General features: G+C 52.2%; 1 long non-coding RNA gene across 1 annotated transcript; it reads right to left on the reverse strand.

Annotated features, from left to right (window-relative positions):
* Positions 1 to 6,363: 6,363 nt before the first annotated feature.
* LOC129603766 (uncharacterized) lies at positions 6,364 to 7,495 on the reverse strand. The gene is made up of 2 exons (XR_008693970.1): positions 6,857 to 7,495; positions 6,364 to 6,759 (listed from the first exon to the last, which is right to left on the reverse strand). It is a non-coding gene; the product is annotated as an uncharacterized LOC129603766 (long non-coding RNA).
* Between the last annotated feature and the right edge of the window lie 1,397 nt (positions 7,496 to 8,892).

Consider the following 8,892-nt stretch of genomic DNA (forward strand, 5'->3'; position numbering starts at 1 on the left):
GTACTTTCCCATTGACTGGTAAATAAATGAATAGTTCATTGTGCGTATCTGCTATCAGTATAGATGGTAACTATCTGACCTGAGTTTGCATGTCTCAGTCAGTGCAATTATTCCTGCTGCTTGTGTTCTGTAGTGTGGGGGAAGCGGTTCTGCTTTCAAGGTCTCACTATCAGTCAGAACCACACAGCCACTCTGCGTTTTTCTAGTTTCAGACTTTGTGCTTGGTCCATCCACAAAGACAAATACAGAACCAGGTATTGGGTTGTCCTGTAAATCTGGTCTAGGTTCTCTACTTTTAAAAACTCTATTTTGGTCAATTTTTGTCCACTTTGTTCTAAATATTTAAGTTCTTTCTTCAACAGTTGCAGTTTGTTTTTACTGACCTTGTGACTGTTCTCTGGCCGAAATGAAAGAAGTGCTACAGTATCTTTACTGCATAATTCTTTAGTCTGTGACGCCACCAGAACATCATCTACGTACAGTAATATCTGACTACTGTGTGGGGGTGTAAATTTAGCAAGATTTGCTGGCATACACTGAGAACCTAGTCGGGCTTTTACAATAACCTTATTGTAGCCTGGTGTACGTGCATTGCTGACCTTTGTAAGTAAGTAAGCGCAAACCAAAATTGTGAACCTGGGGGAACTGGGATGCTACAAAAGGCATTACTAACATCTATAACTGAGAAGATCTGCTTATCTGGGTGTAAATTATTCAACAGAATGTAGGGATCAGGTACCACAACTTCTTAACAGGGAGTCTATGACAAGTGCTATTCCTTGTTCTGCATCAGGTCTGAGTGTATTTGTCATGATCTGGCTTTGTGTTTCTAGTTGTTTCCTGCTTTATTTTGGTAGTCTCCTGGTTTCTGTGTCTGCTCAAGCTTCACTTCCGGTGCATGTCCTGTCACAGCTGTCCCTGCTTCACCTGGTCATTACCCACACCTGCACTCTGTTAGTCATCAAGTCACTGTGTATTTAACCACCACCTGTGTCCTTAGTTCCCTGCCAGATTGTCGTGTTTCTTCAGAGTTCCGAGTTCCGTTTGTGTTTCCTGAATATCCCGAGTTTCATTAGTGTCCCGTGTTTCCTGAGAGTCCTGAGTTTCGTTCGTGTTTGTTGTTCCTGTTTTGCCTTGTGTATCCTGCCTGACCCTGGACTAACTACTGACCGTGAGTTTGCCTGATCCCTGCCTGTATTTTTGCCGTGACCCTTCCGTGTATGACCTGGACCGTCTGACCGTGCCTTGGATAATAAATCTCTTTTGCTCATAATCCTGCCTTCGTGCTGTGCATGTGGGTCCGCCGCCTGCCCGAGCCCGTGACAGAACAATCTGGCCAAACTTGGACCCAGCCAGCACTTAGCCTCCGGTCAGGTCAGTGACTGTTTTTCCTTGTTTTTTTACGGCGAATATAACTCTCCCGCGGAAGTATGGAGTTTACCTGCGCCGAGCTACCCAGCGACCTACATGTTTATTTCAAGATCCTCGCGGAGGATTACCGACGGGCTAGTAACCCGGAGGACCAGCGCAGCGCCGTGGAGGTGGCGATATTGACGCTGGAGGACGATGACACCGCGTTAGATCACCCCAGTGTTCATCGCCTCTATGAGCGACTGTGCGCGAAGTCTGACGAGCTAAGCGACGCGCTCTGCACCACGCCAGCGCCGGTCGCACCGCCGATGGTTTCGGTTTCCTCCTCCCCGCCCCGTCGGACCGTCGTGCCTGCACCAACCTGCCCAGCTCCATGGTTGTTCCCCTGGGAGGATTTCCTGCTCTCACGCGGTCCCCAGTCTCCAGTCCAGCCGCGTGCTGTTCAGTCTCCAGTCCAGCCGCGCGCTGTTCAGTCTCCAGTCCAGCCGCGCGCTGTTCAGTCTCCAGTCCAGCCGCGCGCTGTTCAGTCTCCAGTCCAGCCGCGCGCTGCCCAGTCTCCAGTCCAGCCGCGCGCTGCCCAGTCTCCAGCTCAGTCGTGTTTTGCCCAGTCTCCAGCTCAGTCGTGTTTTGCCCAGTCTCCAGCTCAGTCGTGTTTTGCCCAGTCCCCAGCTCAGTCGTGTTTTGCCCAGTCCCCAGCTCAGTCGTGTTTTGCCCAGTCCCCAGCTCAGCCGTGTGTTGCCCAGTCCCCAGTTCAGCCGTGTGTTGCTCAGTCTCCAGTCCAGCCGAGCCCTGTTCAGTCTCCAGTTCAGTCGAGCCCTGTTCGGTCTCCAGTTCAGTCGAGCCCTGTTCGGTCTCCAGTTCAGTCGAGCCCTGTTCGGTCCCCAGTTCAGTCGAGCCCTGTTCGGTCCCCAGTTCAGTCGAGCCCTGTTCGGTCCCCAGTTCAGTCGAGCCCTGTTCGGTCCCCAGTTCAGTCGAGCCCTGTTCGGTCCCCAGTTCAGTCGAGCCCTGTTCGGTCCCCAGTTCAGTCGAGCCCTGTTCAGTCCCCAGTTCAGTCGAGCCCTGTTCGGGTTCCCGTTCAGTCGAGCCCTGTTCAGGTTCCCGTTCAGTCGAGCCCTGTTCAGGTTCCCGTTCAGTCGAGCCCTGTTCAGGTTCCCGTTCAGTCGAGCCCTGTTCAGGTTTCAGCCCAGTCGAGCCCTGTTCAGGTTTCAGCCCAGTCGAGCCCAGTCCAGGTTTCAGCCCAGTCGAGCCCAGTCCAGGTCTCAGTCCAGTCGAGCCCAGTCCAGGTCTCAGTCCAGTCGAGCCCCGCTCCAGTCGAGCCCAGTCCAGGTTTCAGTCCAGCCCAGTCGAGCCCAGTTCAGGCCCCAGCCCAGTCGAGCCCAGTTCAGGCCCCAGCCCAGTCGAGCCCAGTTCAGGCCCCAGTCCAGTCGGGCTCAGCCCAGTCGGGCTCAGCCCAGTCGAGCTCAGCCCAGTCGGGCTCAGCCCAGTCGAGCTCAGCCCAGTCGAGCTCAGCCCAGTCGAGCTCAGCCCAGTCGAGCTCAGCCCAGTCGAGGCCAGCCCAGTCGAGGCCAGCCCAGTCGAGGCCAGCCCAGTCGAGGCCAGTTCAGGCTCCCGTTCAGTCCGGTCACGCTCAGGTCCAGTCGAGTCACGTCCCAGTCCAGTCCAGTCACGCTCAGTCCTTGTCCCAGTCAGAGGGCACCGTCCGTCTGACATCTGTTAGTTCCACCCAATCAGGCCCGACGTCTACTCCGTTGAGCTTGGCAGCTGTAAGCGGTCATGCCGGCTCCGGAGGAGACGCCGTCCCAGTTCCTGTCGACCCATTAGGGGTCGTTCTTGTTCCCGTCGGCGCTAGTAAGGACGCCGTCCCAGTTCCCGTCGGCCATGTTGCGGCCGTCCCAGTTCCCGTCGGCCATGTTGCGGCCGTTCCAGTCCCTGTCGGCCATGTTGCGGCCGTTCCAGTCCCTGTCGGCCCGTTAGGGGTCGTTCTTGTTCCTGTCGACCAAGTAGAGGTCGTTCCTGTTCCTGTCGGCCAAGTAGAGGTCGTTCCCGTCCCTGTCGGCCATGTTGAGGTCGTTCCAGTTCCCGTCCCTGTCGGCCATGTTGAGGTCGTTCCAGTTCCTGTCCCTGTCGGCCAAGTTGAGGTCGTTCCAGTTCCTGTCCCTGTCGGCCAAGTTGAGGTCGTTCCAGTTCCTGTCCCTGTCGGCCAAGTTGAGGTCGTTCCAGTTCCTGTCCCTGTCGGCCAAGTTGAGGTCGTTCCAGTTCCTGTCCCTGTCGGCCAAGTTGAGGTCGTTCCAGTTCCTGTCCCTGTCGGCCAAGTTGAGGTCGTTCCAGTTCCTGTCCCTGTCGGCCAAGTTGAGGGCGTTCCCGTCGGCCAAGTTGAGGGCGTTCCTGTCTCTGGTTCCGTTCCCGTCGGCCAAGTAGAGGTCGCCCCAGGCCCCGTTCCTGTCGGCCCTGTAGCGGTCGTTCCAGTCCCCGTTCCTGTCGGCCCGAGAGAGGTCGTTCCAGTCCCTGTCACCCTCGGAGCCGCAGCGCCCGCCGGCCTCCAGGAGGAGGCAGCGCCTGCTGCAGTTCCTGCGCACCTCCAGGAGGAGGTCGCGTCTGCTGCAGTTCCTGCGCACCTCCAGGAGGAGGTCGCGCCCGTCGCAGTCCCGGCGGACCTCCAGGAGGGGGTCGCGCCCGTCGCAGTCCCGGCGGACCTCCAGGAGGGGGTCGCGCCCGTCGTAGTTCCTGTCGACCCCCAGGAGGGGGTCGTTCCCGTCGTAGTTCCTGTCGACCCCCAGGAGGGGGTCGTTCCTGTCGCAGCTCCGGCCGCACCTGCATCTGTTTCCCGTCGCGGTGGTCCAAGGAGGACGCCGCTGGTTCCTGTCTCTCGCCGCGGTGGTCCAAGGAGGACGCCGCTGGTTCCTGTCTCTCGTCGCGGTGGTCCAAGGAGGACGCCGCTGGTTCATGTTTCTCGTCGCGGTGGTCCAAGGAGGACGCCGCTGGTTCATGTTTCTCGTCGCGGCGGTCCAAGGAGGACGCCGCTGGTTCCTGCCTCGTCCTTGGCTCGGCTGTCGGACTGGTGGCCTCGCCCTCGGCGCATCCTGCTGCTTGGATGGCGCTGCCTCCTGCGGCACCGTCCACCTCGACTCCTCAGCCTCCTGGATCAGCGTCCGCCAGGAGGACATCGCCGTTGGGGGGGATCCCCGTGGACGCTGGCCCAGCCCAAGGGCACTGGGTGTGCCCCTCTGCCTCAGCGGCGGCTGAGCAGGAGCTCGCCGCGCCTTCACCCTCCGTGAGGGAATCCCTGGACTGGTTTTCCTGTTCATGGACTTTTGTGTTGTCGTGTGGACTCTTGTTTTGGCCCTCCTCCGGTCCTCCCTCCACCCACCCTGCTCGTTTGCCTTGAGGGGTTGGGATTCGGTCCCTCCTCCTGGGACCACCCTCCGCCCGCCCTGGTTTGGGGGGGGGGCTTCCGTGGGCGCCGTGGAAGGCGCCATAGGGGGGGGGGGGGGGTACTGTCATGATCTGGCTTTGTGTTTCTAGTTGTTTCCTGCTTTATTTTGGTAGTCTCCTGGTTTCTGTGTCTGCTCAAGCTTCACTTCCGGTTCATGTCCTGTCACAGCTGTCCCTGCTTCACCTGGTCATTACCCACACCTGCACTCTGTTAGTCATCAAGTCACTGTGTATTTAACCACCACCTGTGTCCTTAGTTCCCTGCCAGATTGTCGTGTTTCTTCAGAGTTCCGAGTTCCGTTTGTGTTTCCTGAATATCCCGAGTTTCATTAGTGTCCCGTGTTTCCTGAGAGTCCTGAGTTTCGTTCGTGTTTGTTGTTCCTGTTTTGCCTTGTGTATCCTGCCTGACCCTGGACTAACTACTGACCGTGAGTTTGCCTGATCCCTGCCTGTATTTTTGCCGTGACCCTTCCGTGTATGACCTGGACCGTCTGACCGTGCCTTGGATAATAAATCTCTTTTGCTCATAATCCTGCCTTCGTGCTGTGCATGTGGGTCCGCCGCCTGCCCGAGCCCGTGACAGTATTAGTCTAATATTGTCTCTGACATGACTTATAAAGTTTTTTTTTTTCTACATTGGAAAAACATTGTCAAATCATTTCTGAATCTAAGCGTTACAAGCATTCTTCATTGCAGTTAGCTGTGATCATTTCTGAATCTAAGCATAGCAAGCATTCTTCATTGCTGTTAGCTGTGACATCAGCAGTGAGTGCGTCTGCGTGCGTGTGTGTGTGTATCTTCATTGTGGAGTGTGTGAGTGCATTCACCTCCCTCCTCAGTGTTATCTACACTGGTACTGGAACCCCACCAGCCTCTCTCCCATCACTTTGCCCCATCAGAATCATTCTGTGGACAGTCAGCTGGTCTGTGGCCTAAGCCGTGCAGTGCTGCTTTTGCTTCATTTCATTGATTTGTATTCAATATCTGAACATAGACTGTTAGTTTCATACATCACATAAAGTATTTTAACAATAAGGAATTATAACAGAATGTTAATATTCGTGCACCACTTCCACAACGTTCCATCTAATTAATCAATGAGCTTGTTCTTTCCTATGTTTTAATTGACGCATGCCTTTATATTTATATTTAAGCACATCAATTATATTATTATTGTTCTATTATAGGTTATTTTTTATATTAATATAAAACAGTTATTAAATTATATCTATTATATAGTTTCTATGATATTTCTATCATTTTATTAATATTTTTTATGTCTTCACTTAATTTGTTCCATACTTATACACCCCTTTAGTGTTTATTTTTAATTCAAAATTTTGTTGTGCATATAGCATGAATTTTTATGCTTTATTATATTCCCCATCTCTTTCTTTAAACAGTTTCAGTTATCACAGTTATTTTATCCATCAATTTTTTACACAATTCTACTTTTTTAAATTTCCATCAAATCCAAATTTCTTTTTCCACTGTGGTAAGTTATATATATATTATTATAGTCGACTAAGAATGTCTTTTAGACATGTATTTGGAATCACCTTCAAGGTTTTCACCCTTAGTGTTCTTTAATTTGCTTCACTACGAGGATTGAGATCAACGATCAGTCACAGCGTTCACAGAGATCATCGACTGTGCCAAGCTTCTACAGGAACTAGTTTCCTGCGGACACAGCTGTCTCAGTAAACCAACCTCTCAATTTTGATCTCAATCAGACACACAACACAAAAGGTCTCTGAGACTTCCTCTAAGAAGTTAAAATTCACTTAGAGACTGACAAACAATAACACTTATTTATAGTCTGATTTACTCCAGCTGATCAGAGTTTACGTTGACACCGTCAGGTTTCCACTCTGCCGCTGCTTCAATCAGACAAACTATCATTAATCTATTTTACGAGGACCCCGTCCTCTTTTACCTCGTGACCTCGTCACGGAACTTTTCTGAAGACCCAGTCTTCTTTTACCTCGTGAGCCACTCACGGAATTCTTATGAGGACCCGGTCCTCTTTTACCTCGTGACCTCGTCACGGAACTTTTCTGAAGACCCAGTCTTCTTTTACCTCGTGAGCCACTCACGGAATTTAAGATACCTTAGGATTTACTCTTTTCATACTCGCCTGATCTGTGTCCTGGCCCTGGTTCAGGATCCCGTCACCTCGCCTCGTCGGACCACCAGCCGACGTCTGACCTGGGCAGGAATTCACCTCCCAGGATTTTCTGCAGGTTCCAAACCTGGCTGTGCACAGACTTCAGTCGCCGACTCGATGTCCCTGCAAAGAGAGGATCTTGGGATCCCGGACGAGCCCCCAATTATGTTAGGGAAATTGTTAGTTCCCTTTGTAAATCTTAAATAAAGCAGACACAATCAGTTGAGACCTTCTTCAGGATTTTACTTGCAAGGAGTGAGCAGTTTACAGCAAAGGCAACTTCCTCTCACCGAAGAGAAGACAGGGATTCAGCTCATAATATGTATTGCATTCTGGGAGGTGCATAGTCACACAGTACGTAGGAAATATTCTCTGCACAAAGCAAGCATTGGGCTCATCAGATAAGGATGCTACACACTGGTACTCCCTATTTCTTACAGAGCAGAAGGGAGGAAACTTCAAGGCTATAGCACAGCTAACAAGGCTTCAGCAAAATATGTTTCAATGATTAAATGCAGTACTTTTCCAACAGTACCCTAAGGAGCAACACACCAGTAGCTCCAGAAATCAGCTTGCCCATGGTGGAAGTGGCCGGCCCTGAAGGAAGCATGTTAGTGCACAGACCATGGACTAGCGCTGACATACTGTAGCTGACTTTGCTCAAAATCTCCCAGACATCACTGAATCAGGAAAGACATTCGGTGCCAACCTTCTGGCTTTCTGCCAGGAGTACAGACCCACTGGAGCTGAGATTCGTCGCATCCTGGCCAAACGTCTTGCACCTTGTGAATACCAGAAGCTGGCTAGACAATTGCCTAATGTGACACTTGCTCTCAAACACAAAGACTGGACAAACAACTTAAATGATGGATTCGTTACCGCAGTGAGGACGCTTGTTGCCCACCTCAAAACTGCGTTCCCTGACAAAGTCTGTATGATTAAAGTCACCACATGCAAACAACAACCAGAGGAATCAGTTGATGACTTTGTTCACCGCCTCACCACCGCATACAGCACTCACGGAGGAGTTCATCCTCCCCCTGAAGGAGTGGGAGGACTCATCTGTTCAACATACGAGAGTCACCTGTGTGAACTGGTGATGAAAGGCTTACTCCCTGAAGTTTTTGACGCCGTGAAGCAGTCATACATCGGATGGAAAGAAGAAGCGCGTCTGTCTGACCTCACAAGACACGCACGCCATGCTTATGACACTCTCCAGCAGAGGAAGATGGCAAAGAAGGAAAAACAACAGGGCGAATTGTATCTGCCATCCTTGGAGATGTTCTCTGCAATGCATAACAACAACAGAGGAGCGAGCAGGTTTCGCGGGCGAGGACGATTCCTAACTGCGCCGTCTTGGAGGCTCCGCTTAGAGCTCTGATGCAGACGTCTTCTGCATCCACCACCCGCCTCATGTGGACATCTGAGGCTGAACAGGCGTTCACTGACCTCAAACTTGGATGACAGTGGATGAGAAATCAGGTTGTATGACCTCTGTCCTTTTACAGGATCACGGAGGGCGTCCGCGCCCTGTAGCCTATTTCTCTGCTAAGCTTGATCCAGTCGCTGCGGGGCTCCCACGATGCCTCCGAGCAGTGGCTGCGGCAGAGAAAGCCGTGCTGGCATCATTGTTGGCTATTCTGATGTCACCCTGCTGGTTCCTCATGCCGTGTCTTTGATCCTTTTGGAACAAAAAACATCACATCTTTCTACAGCCCGATGGCTTAGATACAACACCATCTTACTGGAAATGCCAAACATCACTGTCAAAAGGTGCAATGTGCTTAACCCAGCCACTTTGTTTCCAGGCCCTGACGATGGCGAGCCTCACAACTGTGTTTCGGTCTTGAACCAGGTCTGCACTCCGCGCCCAAATCTGTCGGATGTGCCAATTCCTAACTGTGACCTCGTTCTCTTTGTTG

The sequence above is a fragment of the Betta splendens genome, unplaced genomic scaffold, assembly GCF_900634795.4.
Source record: "Betta splendens unplaced genomic scaffold, fBetSpl5.4 scaffold_30, whole genome shotgun sequence".
NCBI classification, from domain to species: domain Eukaryota; kingdom Metazoa; phylum Chordata; class Actinopteri; order Anabantiformes; family Osphronemidae; genus Betta; species Betta splendens.